Source organism: Xyrauchen texanus, unplaced genomic scaffold (assembly GCF_025860055.1).
Source record: "Xyrauchen texanus isolate HMW12.3.18 unplaced genomic scaffold, RBS_HiC_50CHRs HiC_scaffold_144, whole genome shotgun sequence".
Classification (NCBI taxonomy): domain Eukaryota; kingdom Metazoa; phylum Chordata; class Actinopteri; order Cypriniformes; family Catostomidae; genus Xyrauchen; species Xyrauchen texanus.
Window position 1 is genome coordinate 47,574 of NW_026265806.1, and position 16,916 is coordinate 64,489.

At 42.4% G+C, this 16,916-nt stretch overlaps 15 non-coding genes across 15 annotated transcripts; all 15 read right to left on the minus strand.

The window, feature by feature from the left end:
- Positions 1–52: 52 nt before the first annotated feature.
- Positions 53–125, minus strand: trnaf-gaa (transfer RNA phenylalanine (anticodon GAA)). The gene has a single exon. It is a non-coding gene; the product is annotated as a tRNA-Phe (tRNA).
- Positions 126–1,484: 1,359 nt separating this feature from the next.
- Positions 1,485–1,557, minus strand: trnaf-gaa (transfer RNA phenylalanine (anticodon GAA)). Its single transcript has one exon. It is a non-coding gene; the product is annotated as a tRNA-Phe (tRNA).
- Positions 1,558–1,902: 345 nt separating this feature from the next.
- trnaf-gaa (transfer RNA phenylalanine (anticodon GAA)) lies at positions 1,903–1,975 on the minus strand. Its single transcript has one exon. It is a non-coding gene; the product is annotated as a tRNA-Phe (tRNA).
- A 948-nt stretch (positions 1,976–2,923) lies between these two features.
- trnaf-gaa (transfer RNA phenylalanine (anticodon GAA)) lies at positions 2,924–2,996 on the minus strand. The gene has a single exon. It is a non-coding gene; the product is annotated as a tRNA-Phe (tRNA).
- Positions 2,997–3,353: 357 nt separating this feature from the next.
- trnaf-gaa (transfer RNA phenylalanine (anticodon GAA)) lies at positions 3,354–3,425 on the minus strand. Its single transcript has one exon. It is a non-coding gene; the product is annotated as a tRNA-Phe (tRNA).
- Positions 3,426–4,780: 1,355 nt separating this feature from the next.
- On the minus strand, positions 4,781–4,853 carry trnaf-gaa (transfer RNA phenylalanine (anticodon GAA)). Its single transcript has one exon. It is a non-coding gene; the product is annotated as a tRNA-Phe (tRNA).
- Positions 4,854–5,209: 356 nt separating this feature from the next.
- trnaf-gaa (transfer RNA phenylalanine (anticodon GAA)) lies at positions 5,210–5,282 on the minus strand. The gene has a single exon. It is a non-coding gene; the product is annotated as a tRNA-Phe (tRNA).
- A 937-nt stretch (positions 5,283–6,219) lies between these two features.
- On the minus strand, positions 6,220–6,292 carry trnaf-gaa (transfer RNA phenylalanine (anticodon GAA)). The gene has a single exon. It is a non-coding gene; the product is annotated as a tRNA-Phe (tRNA).
- A 2,366-nt stretch (positions 6,293–8,658) lies between these two features.
- Positions 8,659–8,731, minus strand: trnaf-gaa (transfer RNA phenylalanine (anticodon GAA)). Its single transcript has one exon. It is a non-coding gene; the product is annotated as a tRNA-Phe (tRNA).
- A 1,355-nt stretch (positions 8,732–10,086) lies between these two features.
- Positions 10,087–10,159, minus strand: trnaf-gaa (transfer RNA phenylalanine (anticodon GAA)). Its single transcript has one exon. It is a non-coding gene; the product is annotated as a tRNA-Phe (tRNA).
- Positions 10,160–11,095: 936 nt separating this feature from the next.
- trnaf-gaa (transfer RNA phenylalanine (anticodon GAA)) lies at positions 11,096–11,168 on the minus strand. The gene has a single exon. It is a non-coding gene; the product is annotated as a tRNA-Phe (tRNA).
- Positions 11,169–12,114: 946 nt separating this feature from the next.
- Positions 12,115–12,187, minus strand: trnaf-aaa (transfer RNA phenylalanine (anticodon AAA)). Its single transcript has one exon. It is a non-coding gene; the product is annotated as a tRNA-Phe (tRNA).
- Positions 12,188–13,725: 1,538 nt separating this feature from the next.
- Positions 13,726–13,798, minus strand: trnaf-gaa (transfer RNA phenylalanine (anticodon GAA)). The gene has a single exon. It is a non-coding gene; the product is annotated as a tRNA-Phe (tRNA).
- Positions 13,799–14,748: 950 nt separating this feature from the next.
- trnaf-gaa (transfer RNA phenylalanine (anticodon GAA)) lies at positions 14,749–14,821 on the minus strand. The gene has a single exon. It is a non-coding gene; the product is annotated as a tRNA-Phe (tRNA).
- A 1,363-nt stretch (positions 14,822–16,184) lies between these two features.
- trnaf-gaa (transfer RNA phenylalanine (anticodon GAA)) lies at positions 16,185–16,257 on the minus strand. Its single transcript has one exon. It is a non-coding gene; the product is annotated as a tRNA-Phe (tRNA).
- Between the last annotated feature and the right edge of the window lie 659 nt (positions 16,258–16,916).

Genomic DNA, 16,916 nt, shown 5'->3' on the forward strand with positions numbered 1-16,916 from the left:
GGCAAAATGCTTTTTGGAAATTGGCAAGAGAAAAGTTGTCAAGAGCAACAGCTGCCGAAACCCGGGATCGAACCAGGGACCTTTAGATCTTCAGTCTAACACTCTCCCAACTGAGTTATTTCGGCATTTCACTACATAGCTCATGGATTTACACCATGTCACTCTTTTTACACAAGTGCATGGGGAAGTACTCATGGGCCTGGCGAGCAGGGTATTGCACATGACCCCCCACGTACAGTATTTTTCTCTCATGCAAACTATGTGAATGTGGAAATAGACAATTCTTCAAAAGTCTTGGGCAAGTATGGAAACAACAATGAAAGTTACAGTGACATTGGAGCTCAATTCACTGGATTTACATTCCAGACTGAAAACCATTACAGCATGGAACTGATATTTGCTCAAAAGCGCAAACCTGGGAGTGGACAGGCAAAATGCTTTTGGAAATTGGTAAGAGAAAGGCACACTTTAGGACTTTTGATGGGAATTTCAACAGACAACCTCACAAGTGGGCACAAAAAGCAAAGGAGCTTCCTCTAAGATGTGAACTACAAGTTCTTCATTCCAAATGCATGGATCCCCTGTGACTAGAGAGTTTAATTGCTCTTTGGAAAGGAGTTGAAACAAAAGCAGTCAAGAGCGATAGCTGCCGAAACCCGGATCGAACCAGGGACCTTCAGTGTAAAGATCTCCAATCTGAGCTTTTTGGCATCTTCACTTAAAATCTCATGGATTTACACTATGTCACTCTTTTTTACTTAAGTGCATGTGGAAGTACTCATGGACCTGGCAAGCAGGGTATTGCAGCATGACCCACCCACGTACAGTATTTTTCTCTCATGCAACCTATGTGAAGGGGAAATAGACAATTCTTCAAAAGTCTTGGGCAAGTATGGAAACAACAATGAAGGTTAAACTGACATTGGAGCTCAATTCACTGGATTTTCATTCCAGACTGATAACCATTACAGCATGGAACTGATATTTGCTCAAAAGCGCAAACCTGGGAGTGGACAGGCAAAATGCTTTTTGGAAATTGGCAAGAGAAAAGTAGTGAAGAGCAATAGCTGCCAAGAACCTGGATTGAACCAGGGACCTTTAGATCTTCAGTCTAACACTCTCCCAACTGAGCTATTTCAACATTTAACTTCAGAACCCTTGGATTTACACCATGTCACTCTTTTTACATAAGTGCATGGGAAGTACTCATGGGCCTGGGTAGCAGGGTATTGCAGCATGACCCACCCACGTACAGTATTTTTCTCTCATGCAACCTATGTGAAGGGGGAAATCGACAATTCTTCAAAAGTCTTGGGCAAGTATGGAAACAACAATGAAGGTTACAGTGACATTGGAGCTCAATTCTCTGGATTTTCATTCCATTACAGCATGGAACTGATATTTGCTCAAAAGCACAAACCTGGGAGTGGACAGGCAAAATGCTTTTTGAAATTGGCAAGAGAAAAGTAGTCAAGAGCAATAGCTGCCAAAACCCGGGAACGAACCAGGGACCTTTAGATCTTCAGTCTAGCACTCTCCCAACTGAGCTATTTCAGCATTTCACTACAGAGGTCATGGATTTACACCATGTCACTCTTTTTACATAAGTGCATGGGGAAGTACTCATGGGCCTGGCGAGCAGGGTATTGCAGCATGACCCACCCACGTACAGTATTTTTCTCTCATGCAACCTATGTGAAGGGGGAAATCGACAATTCTTCAAAAGTCTTGGGCAAGTATGGAAACAACAATGAAGGTTACACTGACATTGGAGCTCAATTCTCTGGATTTTCATTCCATTACAGCATGGAACTGATAGTTGCTCAAAAGCGCAAACCTGGGAGTGGACAGGCAAAATGCTTTTTGGAAATTGGCAAGAGAAAAGTTGTCAAGAGCAATAGCTGCCGAAATCCGGGATCGAACCAGGGACCTTTAGATCTTCAGTCTAACACTCTCCCCACTGAGTTATTTCGGCATTTCACTACATAGCTCATGGATTTACACCATGTCACTCTTTTTTACACAAGTGCATGGGGAAGTACTCATGGACCTGGCGAGCAGGGTATTGCACATGACCCCCCCACGTACAGTATTTTTCTCTCATGCAAACTATGTGAATGTGGAAATAGACAATTCTTCAAAAGTCTTGGGCAAGTATGGAAACAACAATGAAAGTTACAGTGACATTGGAGCTCAATTCACTGGATTTACATTCCAGACTGAAAACCATTACAGCATGGAACTGATATTTGCTCAAAAGCGCAAACCTGGGAGTGGACAGGCAAAATGCTTTTGGAAATTGGTAAGAGAAAGGCACACTTTAGGACTTTTGATGGGAATTTCAACAGACAACCTCACAAGTGGGCACAAAAAGCAAAGGAGCTTCCTCTAAGATGTGAACTACAAGTTCTTCATTCCAAATGCATGGATCCCCTGTGACTAGAGAGTTTAATTGCTCTTTGGAAAGGAGTTGAAACAAAAGCAGTCAAGAGCGATAGCTGCTGAAACCCGGGATCGAACCAGGGACCTTCAGTGTAAAGATCTCCAATCTGAGCTTTTTTGGCATCTTCACTTAAAATCTCATGGATTTACACTATGTCACTCTTTTTTTACATAAGTGCATGTGGAAGTACTCATGGATCTGGCAAGCAGGGTATTGCACATGACCCCCCCACGTACAGTATTTTTCTCTCATGCAAACTATGTGAATGTGGAAATAGACAATTCTTCAAAAGTCTTGGGCAAGTATGGAAACAACAATGAAAGTTACAGTGACATTGGAGCTCAATTCACTGGATTTACATCCAAGACTGAAAACCATTACAGCATGGAACTGATATTTGCTCAAAAGCGCAAACCTGGGAGTGGACAGGCAAAATGCTTTTTGGAAATTGGTAAGAGAAAAGTAGTCAAGAGCAACAGCTGCCGAAACCCGGGATCGAACCAGGGACCTTTAGATTTTCAGTCTAACGCTCTCCCAACTGAGCTATTTCGGCATTTCACTACAAAGTGCATGGATTTACACCATGTCACTCTTTTTTACACAAGTGCATGGGGAAGTACTCATGGGCCTGGCGAGCAGGGTATTGCACATGACCCACCCACGTACAGTATTTTTCTCTCATGCAACCTATGTGAAGGGGGAAATCGACAATTCTTCAAAAGTCTTGGGCAAGTATGGAAACAACAATGAAAGTTACAGTGACATTGGAGCTCAATTCACTGGATTTACATTCCAGACTGAAAACAATTACAGCATGGAACTGATATTTGCTCAAAAGCGCAAACCTGGGAGTGGACAGGCAAAATGCTTTTTGGAAATTGGTAAGAGAAAAGTAGTCAAGAGCAACAGCTGCCGAAACCCGGATCGAACCAGGGACCTTTAGATCTTCAGTCTAACGCTCTCCCAACTGAGCTATTTCGGCATTTCACTACAAAGCGCATGGATTTACACCATGTCACTCTTTTTACACAAGTGCATGGGGAAGTACTCATGGGCCTGGCGAGCAGGGTATTGCACATGACCCCCCACGTACAGTATTTTTCTCTCATGCAAACTATGTGAATGTGGAAATAGACAATTCTTCAAAAGTCTTGGGCAAGTATGGAAACAACAATGAAAGTTACAGTGACATTGGAGCTCAATTCACTGGATTTACATCCAAGACTGAAAACCATTACAGCATGGAACTGATATTTGCTCAAAAGCGCAAACCTGGGAGTGGACAGGCAAAATGCTTTTGGAAATTGGTAAGAGAAAGGCACACTTTAGGACTTTTGATGGGAATTTCAACAGACAACCTAACAAGTGGGCACAAAAAGCAAAGGAGCTTCCTCTAAGATGCGAACTACAAGTTCTTCATTCCAAATGCATGGATCCCCTGTGACTAGAGAGTTTAATTGCTCTTTGGAAAGGAGTTGAAACAAAAGCAGTCAAGAGCGATAGCTGCCGAAACCCGGGATTGAACCAGGGACCTTCAGTGTAAAGATCTCCAATCTGAGCTTTTTGGCATCTTCACTTAAAATCTCATGGATTTACACTATGTCACTCTTTTTTACATAAGTGCATGTGGAAGTACTCATGGACCTGGCAGGCAGGGTATTGCAGCATGACCCACCCACGTACAGTATTTTTCTCTCATGCAACCTATGTGAAGGGGAAATAGACAATTCTTCAAAAGTCTTGGGCAAGTATGGAAACAACAATGAAGGTTAAACTGACATTGGAGCTCAATTCACTGGATTTTCATTCCAGACTGATAACCATTACAGCATGGAACTGATATTTGCTCAAAAGCGCAAACCTGGGAGTGGACAGGCAAAATGCTTTTGGAAATTGGCAAGAGAAAAGTAGTGAAGAGCAATAGCTGCCAAGAACCTGGATTGAACCAGGGACCTTTAGATCTTCAATCTAACACTCTCCCAACTGAGCTATTTCAACATTTAACTTCAGAACCCTTGGATTTACACCATGTCACTCTTTTTTACATAAGTGCATGGGGTAGCAGGGTATTGCAGCATGACCCACCCACGTACAGTATTTTTCTCTCATGCAACCTATGTGAAGGGGGAAATCGACAATTCTTCAAAAGTCTTGGGCAAGTATGGAAACAACAATGAAGGTTACAGTGACATTGGAGCTCAATTCTCTGGATTTTCATTCCAGACTGATAACCATTACAGCATGGAACTGATATTTGCTCAAAAGCGCAAACCTGGGAGTGGACAGGCAAAATGCTTTTTGGAAATTGGCAAGAGAAAAGTAGTCAAGAGCAATAGCTGCCAAAACCCGGAAACGAACCAGGGACCTTTAGATCTTCAGTCTAGCACTCTCCCAACTGAGCTATTTCAGCATTTCACTACAGAGGTCATGGATTTACACCATGTCACTCTTTTTACATAAGTGCATGGGGAAGTACTCATGGGCCTGGCGAGCAGGGTATTGCAGCATGACCCACCCACGTACAGTATTTTTCTCTCATGCAACCTATGTGAAGGGGAAATCGACAATTCTTCAAAAGTCTTGGGCAAGTATGGAAACAACAATGAAAGTTACAGTGACATTGGAGCTCAATTCACTGGATTTACATTCCAGACTGAAAACAATTACAGCATGGAACTGATATTTGCTCAAAAGCGCAAACCTGGGAGTGGACAGGCAAAATGCTTTTTGGAAATTGGTAAGAGAAAAGTAGTCAAGAGCAACAGCTGCCGAAACCCGGGATCGAACCAGGGACCTTTAGATCTTCAGTCTAACGCTCTCCCAACTGAGCTATTTCAGCATTTCACTACAAAGCGCATGGATTTACACCATCTCACTCTTTTTTACACAAGTGCATGGGGAAGTACTCATGGGCCTGGCGAGCAGGGTATTGCACATGACCCCCCCACGTACAGTATTTTTCTCTCATGCAAACTATGTGAATGTGGAAATAGACAATTCTTCAAAAGTCTTGGGCAAGTATGGAAACAACAATGAAAGTTACAGTGACATTGGAGCTCAATTCACTGGATTTACATCCAAGACTGAAAACCATTACAGCATGGAACTGATATTTGCTCAAAAGCGCAAACCTGGGAGTGGACAGGCAAAATGCTTTTTGGAAATTGGTAAGAGAAAGGCACACTTTAGGACTTTTGATGGGAATTTCAACAGACAACCTAACAAGTGGGCACAAAAAGCAAAGGAGCTTCCTCTAAGATGCGAACTACAAGTTCTTCATTCCAAATGCATGGATCCCCTGTGACTAGAGAGTTTAATTGCTCTTTGGAAAGGAGTTGAAACAAAAGCAGTCAAGAGCGATAGCTGCTGAAACCCGGGATCGAACCAGGGACCTTCAGTGTAAAAATCTCCAATCTGAGCTTTTTTGGCATCTTCACTTAAAATCTCATGGATTTACACTATGTCACTCTTTTTTTACATAAGTGCATGTGGAAGTACTCATGGACCTGGCAAGCAGGGTATTGCAGCATGACCCACCCAAGTACAGTATTTTTCTCTCATGCAACCTATGTGAAGGGGGAAATCGACAATTCTTCAAAAGTCTTGGGCAAGTATGGAAAAACAATGAAGGTTACACTGACATTGGAGCTCAATTCTCTGGATTTTCATTCCATTACAGCATGGAACTGATATTTGCTCAAAAGCGCAAACCTGGGAGTGGACTGGCAAAATGCTTTTTGGAAATTGGCAAGAGAAAAGTAGTCAAGAGCAACAGCTGCCGAAACCCTGGATCGAACTAGGGACCTTTAGATCTTCAGTCTAACGCTCTCCCAACTGAGCTATTTCGGCATTTCACTACAAAGCACATGGATTTACACCATGTCACTCTTTTTTACACAAGTGCATGGGGAAGTACTCATGGGCCTGGCGAGCAGGGTATTGCACATGACCCCCCCACGTACAGTATTTTTCTCTCATGCAAACTATGTGAATGTGGAAATAGACAATTCTTCAAAAGTCTTGGGCAAGTATGGAAACAACAATGAAAGTTACAGTGACATTGGAGCTCAATTCACTGGATTTACATCCAAGACTGAAAACCATTACAGCATGGAACTGATATTTGCTCAAAAGCGCAAACCTGGGAGTGGACAGGCAAAATGCTTTTTGGAAATTGGTAAGAGAAAGGCACACTTTAGGACTTTTGATGGGAATTTCAACAGACAACCTAACAAGTGGGCACAAAAAGCAAAGGAGCTTCCTCTAAGATGCGAACTACAAGTTCTTCATTCCAAATGCATGGATCCCCTGTGACTAGAGAGTTTAATTGCTCTTTGGAAAGGAGTTGAAACAAAAGCAGTCAAGAGCGATAGCTGCCGAAACCGGGATTGAACCAGGGACCTTCAGTGTAAAGATCTCCAATCTGAGCTTTTTGGCATCTTCACTTAAAATCTCATGGATTTACACTATGTCACTCTTTTTTACATAAGTGCATGTGGAAGTACTCATGGACCTGGCAGGCAGGGTATTGCAGCATGACCCACCCACGTACAGTATTTTTCTCTCATGCAACCTATGTGAAGGGGAAATAGACAATTCTTCAAAAGTCTTGGGCAAGTATGGAAACAACAATGAAGGTTAAACTGACATTGGAGCTCAATTCACTGGATTTTCATTCCAGACTGATAACCATTACAGCATGGAACTGATATTTGCTCAAAAGCGCAAACCTGGGAGTGGACAGGCAAAATGCTTTTGGAAATTGGCAAGAGAAAAGTAGTGAAGAGCAATAGCTGCCAAGAACCTGGATTGAACCAGGGACCTTTAGATCTTCAATCTAACACTCTCCCAACTGAGCTATTTCAACATTTAACTTCAGAACCCTTGGATTTACACCATGTCACTCTTTTTACATAAGTGCATGGGAAGTACTCATGGGCCTGGGTAGCAGGGTATTGCAGCATGACACACCCACGTACAGTATTTTTCTCTCATGCAACCTATGTGAAGGGGAAATCGACAATTCTTCAAAAGTCTTGGGCAAGTATGGAAACAACAATGAAGGTTACAGTGACATTGGAGCTCAATTCTCTGGATTTTCATTCCATTACAGCATGGAACTGATATTTGCTCAAAATCACAAACCTGGGAGTGGACAGGCAAAATGCTTTTTGAAATTGGCAAGAGAAAAGTAGTCAAGAGCAATAGCTGCCAAAACCGGGAACGAACCAGGGACCTTTAGATCTTCAGTCTAGCACTCTCCCAACTGAGCTATTTCAGCATTTCACTACAGAGGTCATGGATTTACACCATGTCACTCTTTTTACATAAGTGCATGGGGAAGTACTCATGGGCCTGGCGAGCAGGGTATTGCAGCATGACCCACCCACGTACAGTATTTTTCTCTCATGCAACCTATGTGAAGGGGAAATCGACAATTCTTCAAAAGTCTTGGGCAAGTATGGAAACAACAATGAAAGTTACAGTGACATTGGAGCTCAATTCACTGGATTTACATTCCAGACTGAAAACCATTACAGCATGGAACTGATATTTGCTCAAAAGCGCAAACCTGGGAGTGGACAGGCAAAATGCTTTTTGGAAATTGGTAAGAGAAAGGCACACTTTAGGACTTTTGATGGGAATTTCAACAGACAACCTCACAAGTGGGCACAAAAAGCAAAGGAGCTTCCTCTAAGATGTGAACTACAAGTTCTTCATTCCAAATGCATGGATCCCCTGTGACTAGAGAGTTTAATTGCTCTTTGGAAAGGAGTTGAAACAAAAGCAGTCAAGAGCGATAGCTGCTGAAACCCGGGATCGAACCAGGAACCTTCAGTGTAAAGATCTCCAATCTGAGCTTTTTGGCATCTTCACTTAAAATCTCATGGATTTACACTATGTCACTCTTTTTTACATAAGTGCATGTGGAAGTACTCATGGACCTGGCAAGCAGGGTATTGCAGCATGACCCACCCAAGTACAGTATTTTTCTCTCATGCAACCTATGTGAAGGGGAAATCGACAATTCTTCAAAAGTCTTGGGCAAGTATGGAAACAACAATGAAGGTTACACTGACATTGGAGCTCAATTCTCTGGATTTTCATTCCATTACAGCATGGAACTGATATTTGCTCAAAAGCGCAAACCTGGGAGTGGACAGGCAAAATGCTTTTTGGAAATTGGCAAGAGAAAAGTAGTCAAGAGCAACAGCTGCCGAAACCCGGGATCAAACCAGGGACCTTTAGATCTTCAGTCTAACGCTCTCCCAACTGAGCTATTTCGGCATTTCACTACAAAACGCATGGATTTACACCATCTCACTCTTTTTTACACAAGTGCATGGGGAAGTACTCATGGGCCTGGCGAGCAGGGTATTGCACATGACCCCCCCACGTACAGTATTTTTCTCTCATGCAAACTATGTGAATGTGGAAATAGACAATTCTTCAAAAGTCTTGGGCAAGTATGGAAACAACAATGAAAGTTACAGTGACATTGGAGCTCAATTCACTGGATTTACATCCAAGACTGAAAACCATTACAGCATGGAACTGATATTTGCTCAAAAGCGCAAACCTGGGAGTGGACAGGCAAAATGCTTTTTGGAAATTGGTAAGAGAAAGGCACACTTTAGGACTTTTGATGGGAATTTCAACAGACAACCTAACAAGTGGGCACAAAAAGCAAAGGAGCTTCCTCTAAGATGCGAACTACAAGTTCTTCATTCCAAATGCATGGATCCCCTGTGACTAGAGAGTTTAATTGCTCTTTGGAAAGGAGTTGAAACAAAAGCAGTCAAGAGCGATAGCTGCTGAAACCCGGGATCGAACCAGGGACCTTCAGTGTAAAGATCTCCAATCTGAGCTTTTTTGGCATCTTCACTTAAAATCTCATGGATTTACACTATGTCACTCTTTTTTTACATAAGTGCATGTGGAAGTACTCATGGACCTGGCAAGCAGGGTATTGCAGCATGACCCACCCAAGTACAGTATTTTTCTCTCATGCAACCTATGTGAAGGGGGAAATCGACAATTCTTCAAAAGTCTTGGGCAAGTATGGAAACAACAATGAAGGTTACACTGACATTGGAGCTCAATTCTCTGGATTTTCATTCCATTATAGCATGGAACTGATATTTGCTCAAAAGCGCAAACCTGGGAGTGGACAGGCAAAATGCTTTTTGGAAATTGGCAAGAGAAAAGTAGTGAAGAGCAATAGCTGCCAAGAACCTGGATTGAACCAGGGACCTTTAGATCTTCAATCTAACACTCTCCCAACTGAGCTATTTCAACATTTAACTTCAGAACCCTTGGATTTACACCATGTCACTCTTTTTTACATAAGTGCATGGGAAGTACTCATGGGCCTGGGTAGCAGGGTATTGCAGCATGACACACCCACGTACAGTATTTTTCTCTCATGCAACCTATGTGAAGGGGAAATCGACAATTCTTCAAAAGTCTTGGGCAAGTATGGAAACAACAATGAAGGTTACAGTGACATTGGAGCTCAATTCTCTGGATTTTCATTCCATTACAGCATGGAACTGATATTTGCTCAAAATCACAAACCTGGGAGTGGACAGGCAAAATGCTTTTTGGAAATTGGCAAGAGAAAAGTAGTCAAGAGCAATAGCTGCCAAAACCCGGGAACGAACCAGGGACCTTTAGATCTTCAGTCTAGCACTCTCCCAACTGAGCTATTTCAGCATTTCACTACAGAGGTCATGGATTTACACCATGTCACTCTTTTTATATAAGTGCATGGGGAAGTACTCATGGGCCTGGCGAGCAGGGTATTGCAGCATGACCCACCCATGTACAGTATTTTTCTCTCATGCAACCTATGTGAAGGGGGAAATCGACAATTCTTCAAAAGTCTTGGGCAAGTATGGAAACAACAATGAAAGTTACAGTGACATTGGAGCTCAATTCACTGGATTTACATTCCAGACTGAAAACCATTACAGCATGGAACTGATATTTGCTCAAAAGCGCAAACCTGGGAGTGGACAGGCAAAATGCTTTTTGGAAATTGGTAAGAGAAAGGCACACTTTAGGACTTTTGATGGGAATTTCAACAGACAACCTCACAAGTGGGCACAAAAAGCAAAGGAGCTTCCTCTAAGATGTGAACTACAAGTTCTTCATTCCAAATGCATGGATCCCCTGTGACTAGAGAGTTTAATTGCTCTTTGGAAAGGAGTTGAAACAAAAGCAGTCAAGAGCGATAGCTGCTGAAACCTGGGATCGAACCAGGAACCTTCAGTGTAAAGATCTCCAATCTGAGCTTTTTTGGCATCTTCACTTAAAATCTCATGGATTTACACTATGTCACTCTTTTTTTACATAAGTGCATGTGGAAGTACTCATGGACCTGGCAAGCAGGGTATTGCAGCATAACCCACCCAAGTACAGTATTTTTCTCTCATGCAACCTATGTGAAGGGGAAATCGACAATTCTTCAAAAGTCTTGGGCAAGTATGGAAACAACAATGAAGGTTACACTGACATTGGAGCTCAATTCTCTGGATTTTCATTCCATTACAGCATGGAACTGATATTTGCTCAAAAGCGCAAACCTGGGAGTGGACAGGCAAAATGCTTTTTGAAATTGGCAAGAGAAAAGTAGTCAAGAGCAACAGCTGCCGAAACCCGGGATCAAACCAGGAACCTTTAGATCTTCAGTCTAACGCTCTCCCAACTGAGCTATTTCGGCATTTCACTACAAAGCGCATGGATTTACACCATGTCACTCTTTTTACACAAGTGCATGGGGAAGTACTCATGGGCCTGGCGAGCAGGGTATTGCACATGACCCCCCACGTACAGTATTTTTCTCTCATGCAAACTATGTGAATGTGGAAATAGACAATTCTTCAAAAGTCTTGGGCAAGTATGGAAACAACAATGAAAGTTACAGTGACATTGGAGCTCAATTCACTGGATTTACATCCAAGACTGAAAACCATTACAGCATGGAACTGATATTTGCTCAAAAGCGCAAACCTGGGAGTGGACAGGCAAAATGCTTTTTGAAATTGGTAAGAGAAAGGCACACTTTAGGACTTTTGATGGGAATTTCAACAGACAACCTCACAAGTGGGCACAAAAAGCAAAGGAGCTTCCTCTAAGATGTGAACTACAAGTTCTTCATTCCAAATGCATGGATCCCCTGTGACTAGAGAGTTTAATTGCTCTTTGGAAAGGAGTTGAAACAAAAGCAGTCAAGAGCGATAGCTGCCGAAACCCGGGATAGAAGCAGGGACCTTCAGTGTAAAGATCTCCAATCTGAGCTTTTTTGGCATCTTCACTTAAAATCTCATGGATTTACACTATGTCACTCTTTTTTTACATAAGTGCATGGGGAAGTACTCATGGACCTGGCGAGCAGGGTATTGCAGCATGACCCACCCACGTACAGTATTTTTCTCTCATGCAACCTATGTGAAGGGGAAATCGACAATTCTTCAAAAGTCTTGGGCAAGTATGGAAACAACAATGAAGGTTACACTGACATTGGAGCTCAATTCACTGGATTTTCATTCCAGACTGATAACCATTACAGCATGGAACTGATATTTGCTCAAAAGCGCAAACCTGGGAGTGGACAGGCAAAATGCTTTTTGGAAATTGGCAAGAGAAATGTAGTCAAGAGCAATAGCTGCCGAAACCCCGGATCGAACCAGGGACCTTTAGATCTTTAGTCTAACGCTCTCCCATCTGAGCTATTTTGGCATTTCACTACAGAGCTCCTGGATTTACACCATGTCACTCTTTTTACAGAAGTTCATGGGGAAGTACTCATGGGCCTGGCGAGCAGGGTATTGCACATGACCCCCACGTACAGTATTTTTCTCTCATGCAAACTATGTGAATGTGGAAATAGACAATTCTTCAAAAGTCTTGGGCAAGTATGGAAACAACAATGAAAGTTACAGTGACATTGGAGCTCAATTCACTGGATTTACATCCAAGACTGAAAACCATTACAGCATGGAACTGATATTTGCTCAAAAGCGCAAACCTGGGAGTGGACAGGCAAAATGCTTTTTGAAATTGGTAAGAGAAAGGCACACTTTAGGACTTTTGATGGGAATTTCAACAGACAACCTCACAAGTGGGCACAAAAAGCAAAGGAGCTTCCTCTAAGATGTGAACTACAAGTTCTTCATTCGAATGCATGGATCCCCTGTGACTAGAGAGTTTAATTGCTCTTTGGAAAGGAGTTGAAACAAAAGCAGTCAAGAGCGATAGCTGCCGAAACCCGGGATAGAAGCAGGGACCTTCAGTGTAAAGATCTCCAATCTGAGCTTTTTTGGCATCTTCACTTAAAATCTCATGGATTTACACTATGTCACTCTTTTTTTACATAAGTGCATGGGGAAGTACTCATGGACCTGGCGAGCAGGGTATTGCAGCATGACCCACCCACGTACAGTATTTTTCTCTCATGCAACCTATGTGAAGGGGGAAATCGACAATTCTTCAAAAGTCTTGGGCAAGTATGGAAACAACAATGAAGGTTACACTGACATTGGAGCTCAATTCACTGGATTTACATCCAAGACTGAAAACCATTACAGCATGGAACTGATATTTGCTCAAAAGCGCAAACCTGGGAGTGGACAGGCAAAATGCTTTTTGGAAATTGGTAAGAGAAAGGCACACTTTAGGACTTTTGATGGGAATTTCAACAGACAACCTCACAAGTGGGCACAAAAAGCAAAGGAGCTTCCTCTAAGATGTGAACTACAAGTTCTTCATTCCAAATGCATGGATCCCCTGTGACTAGAGAGTTTAATTGCTCTTTGGAAAGGAGTTGAAACAAAAGCAGTCAAGAGCGATAGCTGCCGAAACCCGGGATAGAAGCAGGGACCTTCAGTGTAAAGATCTCCAATCTGAGCTTTTTTGGCATCTTCACTTAAAATCTCATGGATTTACACTATGTCACTCTTTTTTTACATAAGTGCATGGGGAAGTACTCATGGACCTGGCGAGCAGGGTATTGCAGCATGACCCACCCACGTACAGTATTTTTCTCTCATGCAACCTATGTGAAGGGGGAAATCGACAATTCTTCAAAAGTCTTGGGCAAGTATGGAAACAACAATGAAGGTTACACTGACATTGGAGCTCAATTCACTGGATTTTCATTCCAGACTGATAACCATTACAGCATGGAACTGATATTTGCTCAAACGCACAAACCTGGGAGTGGACAGACAAAATGCTTTTTGGAAATTGGCAAGAGAAAAGTAGTCAAGAGCAATAGCTGCCGAAACCCGGGATCAAACCAGGGACCTTCAGATCTTCAGTCTAACACTCTCGCAACTGAGCTATTTCAGCATTTCACTACAGAGCTCATGGATTTACACCATTTCACTCTTTTTTACATAAGTGCATGGGGAAGTACTCATGGGCCTGGCGAGCAGGGTATTGCACATGACCCCCCCACGTACAGTATTTTTCTCTCATGCAAACTATGTGAATGTGGAAATAGACAATTCTTCAAAAGTCTTGGGCAAGTATGGAAACAACAATGAAAGTTACAGTGACATTGGAGCTCAATTCACTGGATTTACATCCAAGACTGAAAACCATTACAGCATGGAACTGATATTTGCACAAAAGCGCAAACCTGGGAGTGGACAGGCAAAATGCTTTTTGGAAATTGGTAAGAGAAAGGCACACTTTAGGACTTTTGATGGGAATTTCAACAGACAACCTCACAAGTGGGCACAAAAAGCAAAGGAGCTTCCTCTAAGATGTGAACTACAAGTTCTTCATTCCAAATGCATGGATCCCCTGTGACTAGAGAGTTTAATTGCTCTTTGGAAAGGAGTTGAAACAAAAGCAGTCAAGAGCGATAGCTGCCGAAACCCGAGATCGAACCAGGGACCTTCAGTGTAAAGATCTCCAATCTGAGCTTTTTTGGCATCTTCACTTAAAATCTCATGGATTTACACTATGTCACTCTTTTTTTACATAAGTGCATGTGGAAGTACTCATGGACCTGGCAAGCAGGGTATTGCAGCATGACCCACCCACGTACAGTATTTTTCTCTCATGCCACCTATGTGAAGGGGGAAATAGACAATTCTTCAAAAGTCTTGGGCAAGTATGGAAACAACAATGAAGGTTAAACTGACATTGGAGCTCAATTCACTGGATTTTCATTCCAGACTGATAACCATTACAGCATGGAACTGATAGTTGCTCAAAAGCGCAAACCTGGGAGTGGACAGGCAAAATGCTTTTTGGAAATTGGCAAGAGAAAAGTTGTCAAGAGCAATAGCTGCTGAAACCCGGGATCGAACCAGAGACCTTCAGATCTTCAGTCTAACGCTCTCCCAACTGAGCTATTTCAGCATTTCACTACATAGCTCATGGATTTACACCATGTCACTCTTTTTACACAAGTGCATGGGGAAGTACTCATGGGCCTGGCGAGCAGGGTATTGCACATGACCCCCCACGTACAGTATTTTTCTCTCATGCAAACTATGTGAATGTGGAAATAGACAATTCTTCAAAAGTCTTGGGCAAGTATGGAAACAACAATGAAAGTTACAGTGACATTGGAGCTCAATTCACTGGATTTACATCCAAGACTGAAAACCATTACAGCATGGAACTGATATTTGCTCAAAAGCGCAAACCTGGGAGTGGACAGGCAAAATGCTTTTGGAAATTGGTAAGAGAAAGGCACACTTTAGGACTTTTGATGGGAATTTCAACAGACAACCTAACAAGTGGGCACAAAAAGCAAAGGAGCTTCCTCTAAGATGCGAACTACAAGTTCTTCATTCCAAATGCATGGATCCCCTGTGACTAGAGAGTTTAATTGCTCTTTGGAAAGGAGTTGAAACAAAAGCAGTCAAGAGCGATAGCTGCCAAAACCCGGATTGAACCAGGGACCTTCAGTGTAAAGATCTCAAATCTGAGCTTTTTTGGCATCTTCACTTAAAATCTCATGGATTTACACTATGTCACTCTTTTTTTACATAAGTGAATGTGGAAGTACTCATGGACCTGGCAGGCAGGGTATTGCAGCATGACCCACCCACGTACAGTATTTTTCTCTCATGCAACCTATGTGAAGGGGGAAATAGACAATTCTTCAAAAGTCTTGGGCAAGTATGGAAACAACAATGAAGGTTAAACTGACATTGGAGCTCAATTCACTGGATTTTCATTCCAGACTGATAACCATTACAGCATGGAACTGATATTTGCTCAAAAGCGCAAACCTGGGAGTGGACAGGCAAAATGCTTTTTGGAAATTGGCAAGAGAAAAGTAGTGAAGAGCAATAGCTGCCAAGAACCTGGATTGAACCAGGGACGTTTAGATCTTCAGTCTAACACTCTCCCAACTGAGCTATTTCAACATTTAACTTCAGAACCCTTGGATTTACACCATGTCACTCTTTTTTACATAAGTGCATGGGAAGTACTCATGGGCCTGGGTAGCAGGGTATTGCAGCATGACCCACCCACGTACAGTATTTTTCTCTCATGCAACCTATGTGAAGGGGGAAATCGACAATTCTTCAAAAGTCTTGGGCAAGTATGGAAACAACAATGAAGGTTACACTGACATTGGAGCTCAATTCTCTGGATTTTCATTCCATTACAGCATGGAACTGATAGTTGCTCAAAAGCGCAAACCTGGGAGTGGACAGGCAAAATGCTTTTTGAAATTGGCAAGAGAAAAGTTGTCAAGAGCAACAGCTGCCGAAACCCGGGATCGAACCAGGGACCTTTAGATCTTCAGTCTAACACTCTCCCAACTGAGTTATTTCGGCATTTCACTACATAGCTCATGGATTTACACCATGTCACTCTTTTTTACATAAGTGAATGGGGAAGTACTCATGGGCCTGGCGAGCAGGGTATTGCGCATGACCAGCCCACGTACAGTATTTTTCTCTCATGCAAACTATGTGAATGTGGAAATAGACAATTCTTCAAAAGTCTTGGGCAAGTATGGAAACAACAATGAAAGTTACAGTGACATTGGAGCTCAATTCACTGGATTTACATTCCAGACTGAAAACCATTACAGCATGGAACTGATATTTGCTCAAAAGCGCAAACCTGGGAGTGGACAGGCAAAATGCTTTTTGGAAATTGGTAAGAGAAAGGCACACTTTAGGACTTTTGATGGGAATTTCAACAGACAACCTCACAAGTGGGCACAAAAAGCAAAGGAGCTTCCTCTAAGATGTGAACTACAAGTTCTTCATTCCAAATGCATGGATCCCCTGTGACTAGAGAGTTTAATTGCTCTTTGGAAAGGAGTTGAAACAAAAGCAGTCAAGAGCGATAGCTGCCGAAACCCGGGATCGAACCAGGGACCTTCAGTGTAAAGATCTCCAATCTGAGCTTTTTTGGCATCTTCACTTAAAATCTCATGGATTTACACTATGTCACTCTTTTTTTACTTAAGTGCATGTGGAAGTAC